Source organism: Phasianus colchicus, chromosome 3 (assembly GCF_987193195.1).
Source record: "Phasianus colchicus chromosome 3, bPhaCol1.hap1.1, whole genome shotgun sequence".
NCBI lineage: Eukaryota > Metazoa > Chordata > Aves > Galliformes > Phasianidae > Phasianus > Phasianus colchicus.
In genome coordinates, this window is record NC_143438.1 from 46,413,196 (window position 1) to 46,426,535 (window position 13,340).

Consider the following 13,340-nt stretch of genomic DNA (forward strand, 5'->3'; position numbering starts at 1 on the left):
TGCATGGAGGAATCAAATCCTCTGAGTGGACCTAATGTTGAGGTATTGCAAATATCAATTTTTCAGGCATAAGATATTTCAAGTAGTGATGCTAAAAGAATAAAACGTAGCAAGAACCTCTAGGGCTGCAATGTAGACCATTAATTTTAATGTTTTATTTGCTGGGTAGGCTGGGATGCATATAAAAAGGTTTACAATGGGCTTTTCTCAGTGGGGCAATGAAAATTAGATTCCATGAAGACCCTAGCAAAATTCAGGTTCTGACCTCCCTTTAGGAGCATTAGTACTATCTTGTTGATTTTTTCCTTATTGGTTTTTCCTTATTTTTGAAGGTATGGAAAAAGAGTTGTATAAGGAGAAAGTCTCTGTTTCTAGACACTAGCAGTGAGGTTCAACCTAGGTCCTTTTGTAGTTTAGAATTTGTATTGCATACTGGCTTTGACTGTGATACTGTATAGAGATTTCAGGTAATGCAGACAGCAAAGCTGATGCTGTAATCAGTTTGGTACTGCAGTTTGTCAGTGTTGCATGCTGCGGATACAAACTATTTCACTCATAATGGAATGAATCCTAATAATCCCAACACTTTGGTAAAAGAGAATTAAATTAGGCAAAAAATCTTTTATCACGCAAAACTGGTGGGGAAACGCACATTCTCCTGGAACCTTTAGCATGTTTTTACAGGTTGTAGAGCTTTTTTGTTTGTTTTTCTTCACAAAGTGGAGATTAAAGTAGTACATAAAAGGAATAGGAGACAGAATATTTTAAAAGTATTTTAGCCTCATGTGAGCTGAAATATATGCTGTTTACTTACCTAAATATAGCTTCACCTATATCTAATGTAGCTGAAAGATAAGTGGCGTATACAGTACTAGTGCTGAATAACTGCTGACTTGCAGTCCTCAATCAGCTCAGAGAAGGTCTCACAGGAGCGGTAGTTCCCAAAGAAATGGTACACTTAAGGAATTTGCTGATTAACTGAGGAGCTAAAAGAGCACAATGTGAATAACAGACCAGGTAGTAAAAATGGCCTCCAAGAGAAGGTTGATAGCATTCTTCTTCTCTATTAAAAATGGAGAGGAGTTAAAATGCTTGGGTATACAAGGCCAGTGCAAAGAGAGGAGTAAAGTGCCATCTATATTTCTTGAAGGCAGGATGAGAAGAAACAGGCTGTCATTTCAGAAAGTGGATGCATATACATCATTTCCAGTAGCGAGAGCAGTGATGTTCCCCAGGCAGATACCTGGTGAAACTGCTGAGTGAACACCACCAAAACTCTTGAGGTGCATGGTTGAACTGGAGTGGTTAGGGCATAGTCTGCCACCTGAACATGGGGTAAGATTGTAGGAATAGTTCCATGAGACTGCCAAATGCTATACTCTTCACGTAGCTGGTGGAGAAGAACCTGGGCTTAGAGTTACCACAAGGCCATTCCAAATCAAGCAAATAGCAACTTTTTCTTTGGCTTTTTTTCTCTCCCATTTTCAAGCATCTTCACTGCCTTTAAAAGAAGTGCCTGGGCCTGTGAATGATGCAGCATCCCAGTGTAGTTGAGTCATGGCACCTAGGAAACCAGGAACTGGAAGGTATGTGGCTGCTGCAAGTAGTTTTCCATTGAAATCCTCTGGTCCACAATAAATTACATGAAATTTGTGGCAGGCGTACGTCACAGGTTACCCTTATTCAGCGGAATGTCTCTAGCTGTTTTAGTAGACTACTGTCTACTTATCACCATTTTCAGAAGGATCATAGAACTGAATTTTATATTCTGACTTAGCTCTTGTAAGCTGTTTGGTGGGCAAAATGAGAACTGAACCTGAAATGATTGTCTACCAGTGACTGAAGTTTCAAACCTGTCCACTGAAGAACATAATGGAAAAGCAGTGGAATAATTGTTCCACTTGGGTGGAGCTGCGTTGCATGGAGATTAATAATAATAATAATAATAATAATAATAAAAGCTGTTATTCATGTTCTTGTTTTTTACAGAAAGCTTACTCCAGTATAAATGTGACCAAAAACCATAAATTATATGCCTCTATGCCACTGGAATTACCACTGCAGTACAGTGTGTTGAGGTTAATTACAGGAATGATGTTGGCTGGATATGAAAGGCTGAACAGTACAGCCTGTAGCTGGCAGTATATTGAATTATTTTGAGATCTTGCAGAAAGCTGTCTTACTGAGAATGGTTTTCCCAGTCAGTTTGACAAGGACATATAGATGTCTTTCAACAGTACAAAATAAACTGCTTCAAGAGGGAAACTGAGAGAGTATTACCACCTCTACTTAGTGTGATAATTGTATATATTGTGGTGAGGTCTGCTGTATTTTTTAGCAATACAGTTCTTATTTAGGCTTTGTTACGGTCTCTGAAAGTTCCCTTCTCCCTAATTTATTAATGGTATTCTAGAGTGGTGAACTTTGAAAAGCAAACAAAAGACCTATTACAGCTGTAGTAACCGTTCTCCTTTTCCTGTGAAGTTAATAAATCAGAGCTGTGAGGTAGCAGGTTTTCTGTTGAAGTATATCATATCGTCCTCATATTCATAAATTACTTTTATCCTACAAGTCAAAGCACACTGTAAAATTGAGTTAGTGTGTTATGCCTGAAATAAAGCACTTGGAGGCTGAAGTGGGAGCTCTAGATCTGTGCAGAGATTTCTACTGTGTGCCTCTGATGCAACCTGTTGAATGATAACTAAAGCTGTGAAGCCTTGCCAGGACCAGTTTTCACATTGTGTTGTGGGTTTTTGTTGTTGTTGTTGTTTGTTTGTTTTTTAGTTTGTTTGTTTTCAAATAATCCATGACTTCCTTTCTTTCATCTTCTGAACTGATATTTTTTCAATGTTTGGCTCCTCCTGTTCAGTCAGATATCTGTTTTCAGAAGTTTGAATAAACAAAATTTCCACCTCTTCTGTCTAAGAAAAGAATGAACAGAATATTCTTCTGCAGTAAAAGTAAATTCTGCTTTTCTATTTTTATTTGAAAAAGGAAATCTGTTACGGAAGCAATTTTGGAACTATTCATGACCTCATTTTGAAAGGCATTTACTTTGATTTCTCTGTTCTGAAATACATATAAAAGGAAGTACAGAGGGCTTGGTGGGAGTTCTTGCTGACTGAAGAGAGAAGCTCTATATTCGTGATAGAAGACCTTCACTGCTTGTGGTGTTAGAACTATATTAAAATAAGTTGTTTTAAGAAAAACTATAGATGTTGAATTCAGGGGAGAAAACTCAGAAGTAGAGATGCTTCTTGAGAGGGGACTCTGAACTGTCTAGAATGCATTTAATATGTTGATTTTTTTTATTTATTTATTTTTGAATATCCACATAAGATGAACAACCCAGTACTCTTATAGGAGCACAACAGAGGACACTAAGTCTTTTAATACATTAAAGTGTCAGGGAAAGTGGCTGGTAGAGCTCCCAAGAAGACAGCAGAAAAGTCCTTTTTGAAGGATTAAAGTTTAGGGAGGAAAGGATTTGTTATTACTAGACCTAGTATTAGTTGCACACTGTACTATTTGAGAACCTATGAAAAGTTAAAATAGTTTCTTGATGGAAGCAATGGGCAAGCAGAGTCCAGGGTTTTATGAGGTCTCAGTTGATAAACACATGGCACTGCCTTCAGTCTGAATCTAACTATTTTTGGAGATGAGTTGCTGAACATAGCCGTTCAATGATTCTATGATTCCTAAGGTTGGAAAAGACCTTAAAGATCATTAAGCCCAACCACAACCTAACCATACTACCCTAAGTCTAACAGCCCTCAGCTAAATCATGTCCCTGAGCACCACATCCAAATGGTTTCTAAACACATTCAGAGGTGGTGACTCAGCCACCTCTCTAGGGAGCCTATTCCAGTGCTTAACAATCCTTTCTGTAAAGAAGTTTTTCCAGATATCCAACCTAAACTTACTCTGGTGCAACTCACGCTTGAGGCCATTTGACTCAACTGAGTTTTGTTTCTGTGCCCACCTCTTGTAGTGAGCCTTGGAGCATCAATCTTGAGAAAAATGTGGGACCAGGCCACAAAACTGCTAGTAAAGCAGGTTGTATATTAAAGCTGGTTGTACTTCAGGCATTTATAGATGCTTTGTCTTAGGGCCTTCAAATGTGGGAAACTCTTCCTTCTTCAGTTTGTCTCCTTTTGCCTCTTGCTTCTTTTTGCCACAAAATTGATCACCTGTTAAGATTCCAAAGCAAAAGGCAAAGCTGGATGACTTCACATTGATAATGGCCTGAGCTGAGCATAGCAACATCTCTACCTTTACTATGTCTAATGAGGGTTGGAAACAAGTGTGGGAAAATAATCACCTCAGTTCATTTGCACAGTTCTCACTTCAATAATCTATCAACCCCAGTTAACACAGAGCGTTAATGACTGGGCTGCAGGAACTACAGAATGAAATACCATTAAAATCATTTATATTAACAATCTCTCTCTAAGTGAAGTGGGTGTATGCATCATCCATCAGGTCTATTGATCTAAGTCAGTCTCAAGCACTCTTTTGATTTGAGTTATTGACAGTTTTAATGGACTAATACTGTTGGAAGTCAGTAGGGTTCTGGTGATGATGCATCCATAGAAGGAGCCCAATAATAACTTGAATGCCATTGAATCAATAATGGAATTATCACTGAAAAAGTTCTGTGTTTTTCAGGTTTTGATAGTGATGAAGGCATGCAGGATGGATGTGAACCACTAGTGAAAAAGATCGTTCCTGTTGTAGAGGCAGGGTGCTTTGTTATAGCAACAGCATCAGAAATAGTTTTGATGTGTAGGATAATGTAGAGAGAAATCATTAATTGTATAAGTGTGTCATGGCAACAGGCAGTGTGCCTCTCTGCTTTCTTTCCTTTTTTTTTTAAATCCTTTTGGATGCTGTTGTTTCTACTCTTTTCCATTTTCCACTAACAGGCATGTTCATTATAGCAAAAGAACCTCTGCCTTATGAATGGCAGAAGTTTCTTCTCACCGGCATTTCTGTGCAATTACTTTATGGCAATAATATTTGAGATAATAAACCAGGTTCAGTCCTGATGAAAGTAGATGTGATTACACTAAAAGTAAAAATAGTTATACATTCAAGAGATAAATAAAATAAAAGTCTCAGCTTTGCAAGAGACCCAAATAACCTTTTAGTGCAGTTATAATGCTCTGCTATTAAAATCATTGAGTAGAGTGTGACAGTGATAAAGTTTAATTGAAATAAGGTACTATTGCTGCTTTAGATGCTGTATTGATTTGTGGTCTCTTGGTAGGATAGACAATGGGAGAACTGGGAGGACTTTTTATAGGCTTCTGTTTTGAGGATTTTTAAAATTTATTCAGATCCACACAGCCTTTCTTGCTAAATGCACCTTGTTATTTTCTATTAGTTGACATCAGCTAAATATTCTACCTAGAAAATAAAAACACTCATCAGATACAGAGTAGATAATAGAAATGCCTTGGGGAGTGTACCATATGAAGAAAAGATAATAAGAACCATATCCTAGGTGGATGAGGAATGATCACCCATCGTGTGCAAGAGATACTTGCAGGTAGCTATTAAAGGACAAAGTCACTGAAGCTGTATCATTCCTCCCAAGTGTGTATCACCCTCTGAGCCTCAGGCTCACCAGCAGCTACTTATCTGTTTGGAAAGATAGATTATGCTCTCCCTGTGACATAGTTCTCAGTGCTGTTGTTCAGTATTCAGTTCACTCTTTGAGATACTTTTTGGAGAAATATTAAAAGTTGCTGTGTTTTGGTTTGTGTTTTTTTCATTCTTGCCAATAATCTCTGGTCTATGATTGCAGAAAGACAGCCTCTGCCCAATGACTAGGCTGTGCCAGATTTTGTCATCTGAACAGTGACAGTGAGCAGTCCTTCCAGTTCAGGTAGAATAAGGTGGGCTGGTTCACTTTGTTTGTCCTGATGAAAGGGAGTTTGAGGAAGGCAGAAATCCCTGTGCTAGGTTCTGATGAGCAGCTGGGGTGGACTGGCAGGGAGGAGGTTCTAGCTTACCCCGACATGACTGGCAGTAGAAATGCACATTTATCTGCTTTCTTTGTATCAGTTACAAACAGTTTCACTTGCTTGCTATTCTTCCCCTCAAAATGGGGAAATGACAACATTGGTTCAAATTTGTCTCCTGTCTCCTGAGTATCAATCTGAAAATAAATTAGGTTTTTAGTACTTACACATAAGCATACAGAAGCTGAATGATTGTAGCAGTACTTCAAATTTCAGTGCTAGTATTCTACCAAATGCTTATTTTTATTTATGATTCTGTAAGCGTTTTGACCTAGAGAAATGGATTAGGTATATGTACATGTAGGTCACTCTGAAAGTGATGCCTCCTGTTTATTTCCGTGGAAAATACAGCAGATACAAAGAGTGCAACAGTGCTTTTTTGACGGAGAAAATTCTCAGCTGCAAAACACTATTTTTCAACGCAATTGCCACCATTAGATATGTATTTTCACCTGTGATGAACAGGAGCCTGCATGCTGTTCTCGTTTTATTATTATTTTTTTTTTTATTTGCACTCACCGACATGACTAACTGTTTCACAGCTGCTGTGACAGCATTACTGCTGAAACGTACCACCCACCACTTCACTATGCTCAGCCACTATTTGGTCTCCAGAAGCATTTAGCAAGTGTCAGTGAGTGCCAGTAGGTACAGATTTTTCCAGGGAGAAATTCAATTCCATCCCTTTCTTTTCATATACACATCCATGTCAGACACCATTTTGTTAAGCTGCCCCCCTGATGCCACTTGTCACAAGGCAACAAACCACTACCGCAGTAATACTAACATCTGCTCTATTATGTCATGAGCTGACATAATAAAGCAGGAGGTATTAGTTTTGAAGCAGCCCTCATAGATTAGCACAAGAGATGGACCTAGCTCACAAACAAGCCAACCATGTGTGAGGGTTGCCGGTTCATTTCTACCTCTTCTAAATGACTTCTAAGAGAGCAGGTATAGCCATGCCAAAGGAGAGCTAAAGGTGGAGGCTGCAACAATGCTTCCATCATGTTGAGTGCAAAATTGTGCTTGTGTTTTCTTCATCCTCAGCTAAAAGTTACTTAAAGTAAAATGGGGTCAGGTTCAAATATTGGTCCTACATCTGCCCTCTGCAAGGCAATTAGGGTAAGTTTTTATTGCAGAGGATTGTTTAATTGATACAGAATTATGCTCCTGTATTTAACAGAGTACCTTCTAATAATAAGAAAATAACTTTCTTAGAAGCACTGTAATATGCTAATTTTTTTATTTTTACTTTTTTGAACCTTGTGAAATATAACTATCTATCATAGCATCATAGTATCACCAAGGTTGGAAAAGACCTATAAGATCATCCAGTCCAGCCGTCTATATATCAAAACAAACAATACAGCTCAGATAAAATTTGGGTTAGGAATGATGCATTCATAAGCATGATAAAAAGAGGAAAAGAGAAGACAATAGATAATGGAAGACTTTTGAGTGGTTGTTGCTATTCATAGTTGTATAGAGAAGCCAGGGAAATCTGTCTATTCACTTCATCTTCCTCTTTCTCCTTTCCTGAAGATTTGTTGTGAGTACTTGGAGAATTGGTCTTTGAGAATTCACAGAGGGTAAATCAGTGTTCGTGCAAAGTGGAAGATGAATACTTTTTCAACCTTCACCTATATGCAAGTAATGGATATGATAGCTTCTAACTGCCTTTATCTGCCAACTGATCTTTAAAAAGGTGTGGTTACCACAGCAACTGCCATGTGATTGCAATTTACAGCATGCCACCCATCTTGTGCTCTATAGCTGTTTCTCTTCCTCTGCTTGGAGCCTCTGGGGTGACCTCAGTGCCTATTTGGCAGTGCCTCATCTCCTGGAGAATGGACTGACAGTTGCTTTTGCACCTTACTGGATTTTGGTTTGGTTGAGGTGTTGATGGGTTGGCTGTGTGGTGACCTTGAGGTGCGAGGGTCCTGTGGTCACCCCTGTGACAAATGCTGAGTGGGATGGTAGTTGTGGGAGTTTTGCCTTTGAATGCAAGAAGAGCACCAAGTACAGAAATCAAGAAAAAACTTAATTACAGTTGCTTACAATTGGCCTAAATCACCCTACCTTCTTTTCATTGCTCTCTGTTTTGATTCTTCTTAATTGCAAGGATATATATTTTTTTTTTTTCTGGGCTAATAAATATACAAATACCAGACTTCATTGAATAGTGGTGGTGCAAATATGTGCTCCAATCAGTGCCACATATCCACCTGTCTGTTGAAGAACTGCAGTTCTGGCAGTGAGTTAAGCAAGAGCGTAATTTTGTAGGGTAATAAATCCATGAGACATGGTGAAAGACTGCTGCCATAGAAAATAGATACTGTAGCAAATAGCTGTTACTCATATTTCTTCAGACAGATAAAAATCATGCATGACACATGTCCAGAGGCAATTCTTTTCCTTGGTTTTCATAACTAATTTGAGTTACAGCTTTTACTTTGACCTCTTTAATTTTCTTTTGTCCATAAGCATTTTTATTTCTTGCTAAGTAGAAAACCAATCATGTTGGTTGAGTTTTTAGAAATATGCACTTTAATGAAATCAAAGAAATACCTTGAGGTTGTAAGATTTTAGGCTGGCATCTATTGTTGTACCTCAGTAAAACGTAGATGATTGAAGGGAAAGATGAGGGGAAGCCTTCTGGAAGAGTGTAAGAGGCTCTGCCCCATTTCATTCTCTCTTGCCCAAAGTAGCAAGGGGCACCTTTAAGCCCTTTTGGCTACTTGGGTAAACCTCTAATTAAAACTGCCTTGTATTTTCCTACAGCACTGACAGCAATTAATAGTTTCTTCAAAAATATGCGTCTCTTCTGAGATAAGCAAAACCTGAGAACCTAAATATAAAGGAATAAGAAAAAGAATGAACTTATTTGTAGGCAAACAACGGACAACTGAGTTAACTGGATTCAGAGAGACATAAACAATCTTACAAATCTCTTATGCCAGCCAGTCCCTTCAGAGAGTAAAAGTACAGAATGGTAATTATCAAAGCTTTCTTTCTGTCTTTCTACTTAGCTTTTCACATGAGCAAAGCAGAAGGGATATGCACGTTAATAAAGCAACATCAAAGGAAAACAACCCAGCTGGAAAGTAAAGGACTTTCACAATGCCATGTAAAGGAACATAAGGAAGTCAGCTTAATTCCACATCGCACAGTATCTGTGCTATTAACTGTACTGTAACATCTGGGGAATACTTGAATGTGGCATAAACATGGGGCTGCTACATACAATATACATCTCCTGGGTGTCCTTGTCTCATTACTGGTTTACATTTCTCATGTTGCACTAATAATTTGACAAGCAGTGTGGTAACAGGAGGTTTCTTAAATAGTTCATATCTGTTAGGGCATAAAAAGCTAGGGAGAAATTAGACTAATTTTGTGGGCTTTAACGTTAAAGGCTTTCTGCCAGCTTTTCCCAAATTTGCTTGGAAAATACTTTAGCTTTCAAGAGTATAGTTAGGAAACTGTTAGAGCAAACTCCTACAAAGTTAAAGGGGAGGAAAGCAATTGGCTTTTTACGCATTTTCCACTCCATAAATATATACTGTCATGTTCATATACTACAAGATATTTATATAACACAATATTATTCACACCTTATGCAACAGTTATTTTTCACAATCTGAAGGCAGAGAATATAAAGTGGAGCCAACTCTTCAGTACTTTAGGAAGGAAAAGAATAGGATTAGGTGTTGTCTTGTATCATACCAGTAGGTCCTCTTACACAGTTGGGCAGCCCATGGATATGCAGCACTAAAGAGGGTCACCTTGCCCAAGTAAGAGGTGAAAAAGAGTCTTGTTGACTCATATCCTTTTCCATAGGAATATATAACTTAAATAATTTTGTTGTTTCCAACAGTATCTCTAAAATTAAAAAAAATAAAATTAAAAAAATCTTGGACTCTGTAGTTGCACCCTTCAGAAAAGAAGAGAGAGGGGGAAGGGGCATCCAAAATCTAAAGTTTTAATGAAAAATTTACTCAAGAATGAAAGGGGAAAAAAAAAACCAACAAACAAAATGATAAAGCTTTTTTTGGAAATAGCCCTGTGGATTTAGATGAAAGTCTCTTTAAGGGCCAGTAGAGCTTGTTGTCACAAGTGAGACTGTAAACATTTCTGATATCCACATAACAAGATATCTCTCAGTTTAAAATAAATAAAGCAACAGACTTTTAAGCCTGTTTTTTGGCTCTTGAAGATCAGTATCATTTCTATGGCGACTATGACTATTTTCCCCTTAAGATTATTTTGACGATGTACACTGTGTTCATTTCAATTGAAATACATAAATGGTTTCCTTTTTGGACAATTTGCATAGTATTTTTTGCCTTTCTTAATGGCTTAATTTGTCCTTGAAACACTTATTGAAATGTCTGAGAAAGGTGTGGTTTCTAAGCCTTTTAATATCATAATTTCTGCCAATACAAAATGTTCTTTCTGAAGTATTAATGTCTTTTGACATAACTCTCACCCATTTGGCTTCTGTGAAAATTGTTCAAAACTGTTAGCTTTGATTAACACTGCATAACTTTTTATCTGGGTCATTGAATTGAAAGCAGAGGACATAGTCTCAAACCTCTCTTACACACCTTTATTCTATAACAGTCAATTTAAAACAAAAGGAACAATAGAAAGAACAACTGTGTTGATTCTAAAAACAAAGCACATGTCCTTTCAAGACCCTGTAAATTAAACTGATTCATTATATGATGATGTGGAACTTTGATTGAACAGTGATATACTGAGATGTTTGCACGTGCTTAGGTAACACTGGATTTGGATTGCTCTATGGCAATACAAAACTGATCTAAAACATTAGAATAGTCTGGAGTAATTTTTGTATGTTCTGAAAAGTAGACTTTTTTTTAAACTCTCAGCTTTAAATCTTTTTTTGGGGGGAGTTATGCTAACGAGGAGACATTTCAGAGTTTACTGCATGTCTATCTTCTAATTTTCTAATTATCTTCTAGTGTTGGAGGTCATAGAATCAGTCATATAGAATCATAGAATGGCTTAAGCTGGATCCCTCAGCGTTTTTTTTTATTACAGTGCTCCACCCTCTGAGCATTTTTATGATCTTCCTCTGGGTCCATCCACCAGCTCCACATCATTCCTGGACTGGGGTCCCCAGGCCTGGACACAGTATTCCAAATGGGGTCCCACAAAGGCTGACTGAGGGGGTCAATCCACTCCCTCTCTCTTCTGGCCATCCCTCTTCTAATGCAGCCCAAGATACAGTTGGCTTTCCAGGGTGTAAGCACACACTGCTGGCTCATGTCCTGCTTTTCATTCATCAGGATTCTCAAATCCTTTTCTGCAGGACTGCTCTCAAATTCTCCTAATCTGTACTCGTATCTGGGACTGCCCCAACCCAAGTGCAGCAGCTTGTACTTGGCCTTGTTATAAATCTCGTTAGATTCTCATGTACCCACTTCTCAAGCATGTCCTGGTCTTTCTGGATGATGCCTCTCTCTTCTGTTGCGTCAGCTGTGCCACTCAGTTTGGTGTCATCAGCAGACTTTCTGAGAGTACAGTCAATCCCACTGTCTGTGTGCCCGGTCTAGTATTAAATAGGGGGGTTGGAGATTCATGATCCTTGAGGTCCCTTCCAACCCTGGCCATTCTGTGATTCTATGTCATTGATAAAGATGATGAGGAGCGCTAGTCGTGACCGGCCTCCTCCTGGATGTAGAGCCAGTGACAGCAACCCTCTGGATATGACTGTCCAACCTATTTTTTATTCATCTAGATGTCCACCCTTCAAATCCATATCTCTGCAACTCAGAGATAAGGGTGTGGTGCAGAACCATGTCAGAGGCCTTGCACAAGTCTAGGTAGATGACACCAGTTCCCTTCCTTTGCCCACTGACACTTTCATCACAGAAGGCCATGGTATGAATTGTTTGAATCTAGGTTTTACTAGGATTAAATCTCTTTCTTTGTTTCATTTCTATTGAGTGATCTCATTACTTTAATCATGTACCTAGGGGCACCTAAATCAAAGTCAGTGGAGCTCTGACTTCCCTCCCTCGAGAAGCTGAAGCAATCTATGCATTTCAGAATATCCTAATTCAATGTCAGCGTATGGCAAATCAGCTAATCATTCTGTGCCTCAGTTCCTCCGTAAAATGTCACACACAGCTCCCAGGGTGTCACAAAGCTCAACAGATACTAATTAAACACTCCGTGAATCCCTTATGGTCAGAATATAGCTTCTATACAGCACAGTGCACTTTAGCCTCATATCTCAAATCTTCGGGGTATTTGGTTCTAGGCTAAAAGCTATCTGCAGTCATTCGTATTTGTTGTTTTTTGAGATCTTTTTTGTTATTGTGGTAGCTCCCATGAAGTGAGAACATTTTTTAGCTCATAGATCATCATTAGGTCTTGATTTTTGTGTGCAACTTTGTGTTTTTGAATAGAAAACTTCGTAAGTACTAGGGATTTGAATGAGGAAAACTGTGAATATCTGCTAAAGATACTGAGCTAAGAAATCCAATGATGGGCAATCACCACTGATGACACACAAAGCCCTGCTAAGGATTTTTCTCCTTGGGATGCTAATGCATTTTAATCAAAGGGTTTGCAATGCAGAGAGAGCCACTAAGAGTCACAAGGAGGCAAATACTATCATAACTCTTTGCTGCCTTCTTGCTACTTTTAGGTACAACAAACTGGAAGAATGTTATTCCACATAATAACGGGTGTTTCTAGTTCCTTTTGCAAGTCAACCATTTTCAAACACAACAATTTCAGCAAGATACTTTGTAGCTGCGTTAATTCAGGAGTCTTTTTTTTGCTCAGTTTATAGCTTTTCCCCAGCTGTATCTTGCAGGTCTATTTCACAGCCCCAAATTGTCTTAGTATTAACCCAGCTATTTCATTTAATGTGATGTTTCTTGCAATCGGAGATCTGAGAAAGCAGCATATAGCTTTGAGAGACAGGAAGCAAGAAAATGATACAATAGGATGCTCACTGTAATACCACTTGTCAAATGAGTCTGAGATGACATGTCTGGCAGGTATAGTTTAATATTTTTTTCCTTGTACATTTAGCAAAGAGGCAAAAAAAAAAAAAGTTCCTGTCTAATCTGGGGATTATGGAAATTACAAGATGTTTTGTAATTTAGTTTGATGTGTATTTTTACTCTCCTTACATCTGATAAGCATGCTAAAGAGAACTTAAGCCAGGTTCACGTTCTTTGAAATCAGATTGCAGCAGGAAAAAATTGGACCTATTTCTTTCTTTCCCCTAGCACAGTTATTCTGCCATTTTATATGCTAGGAGGCTGG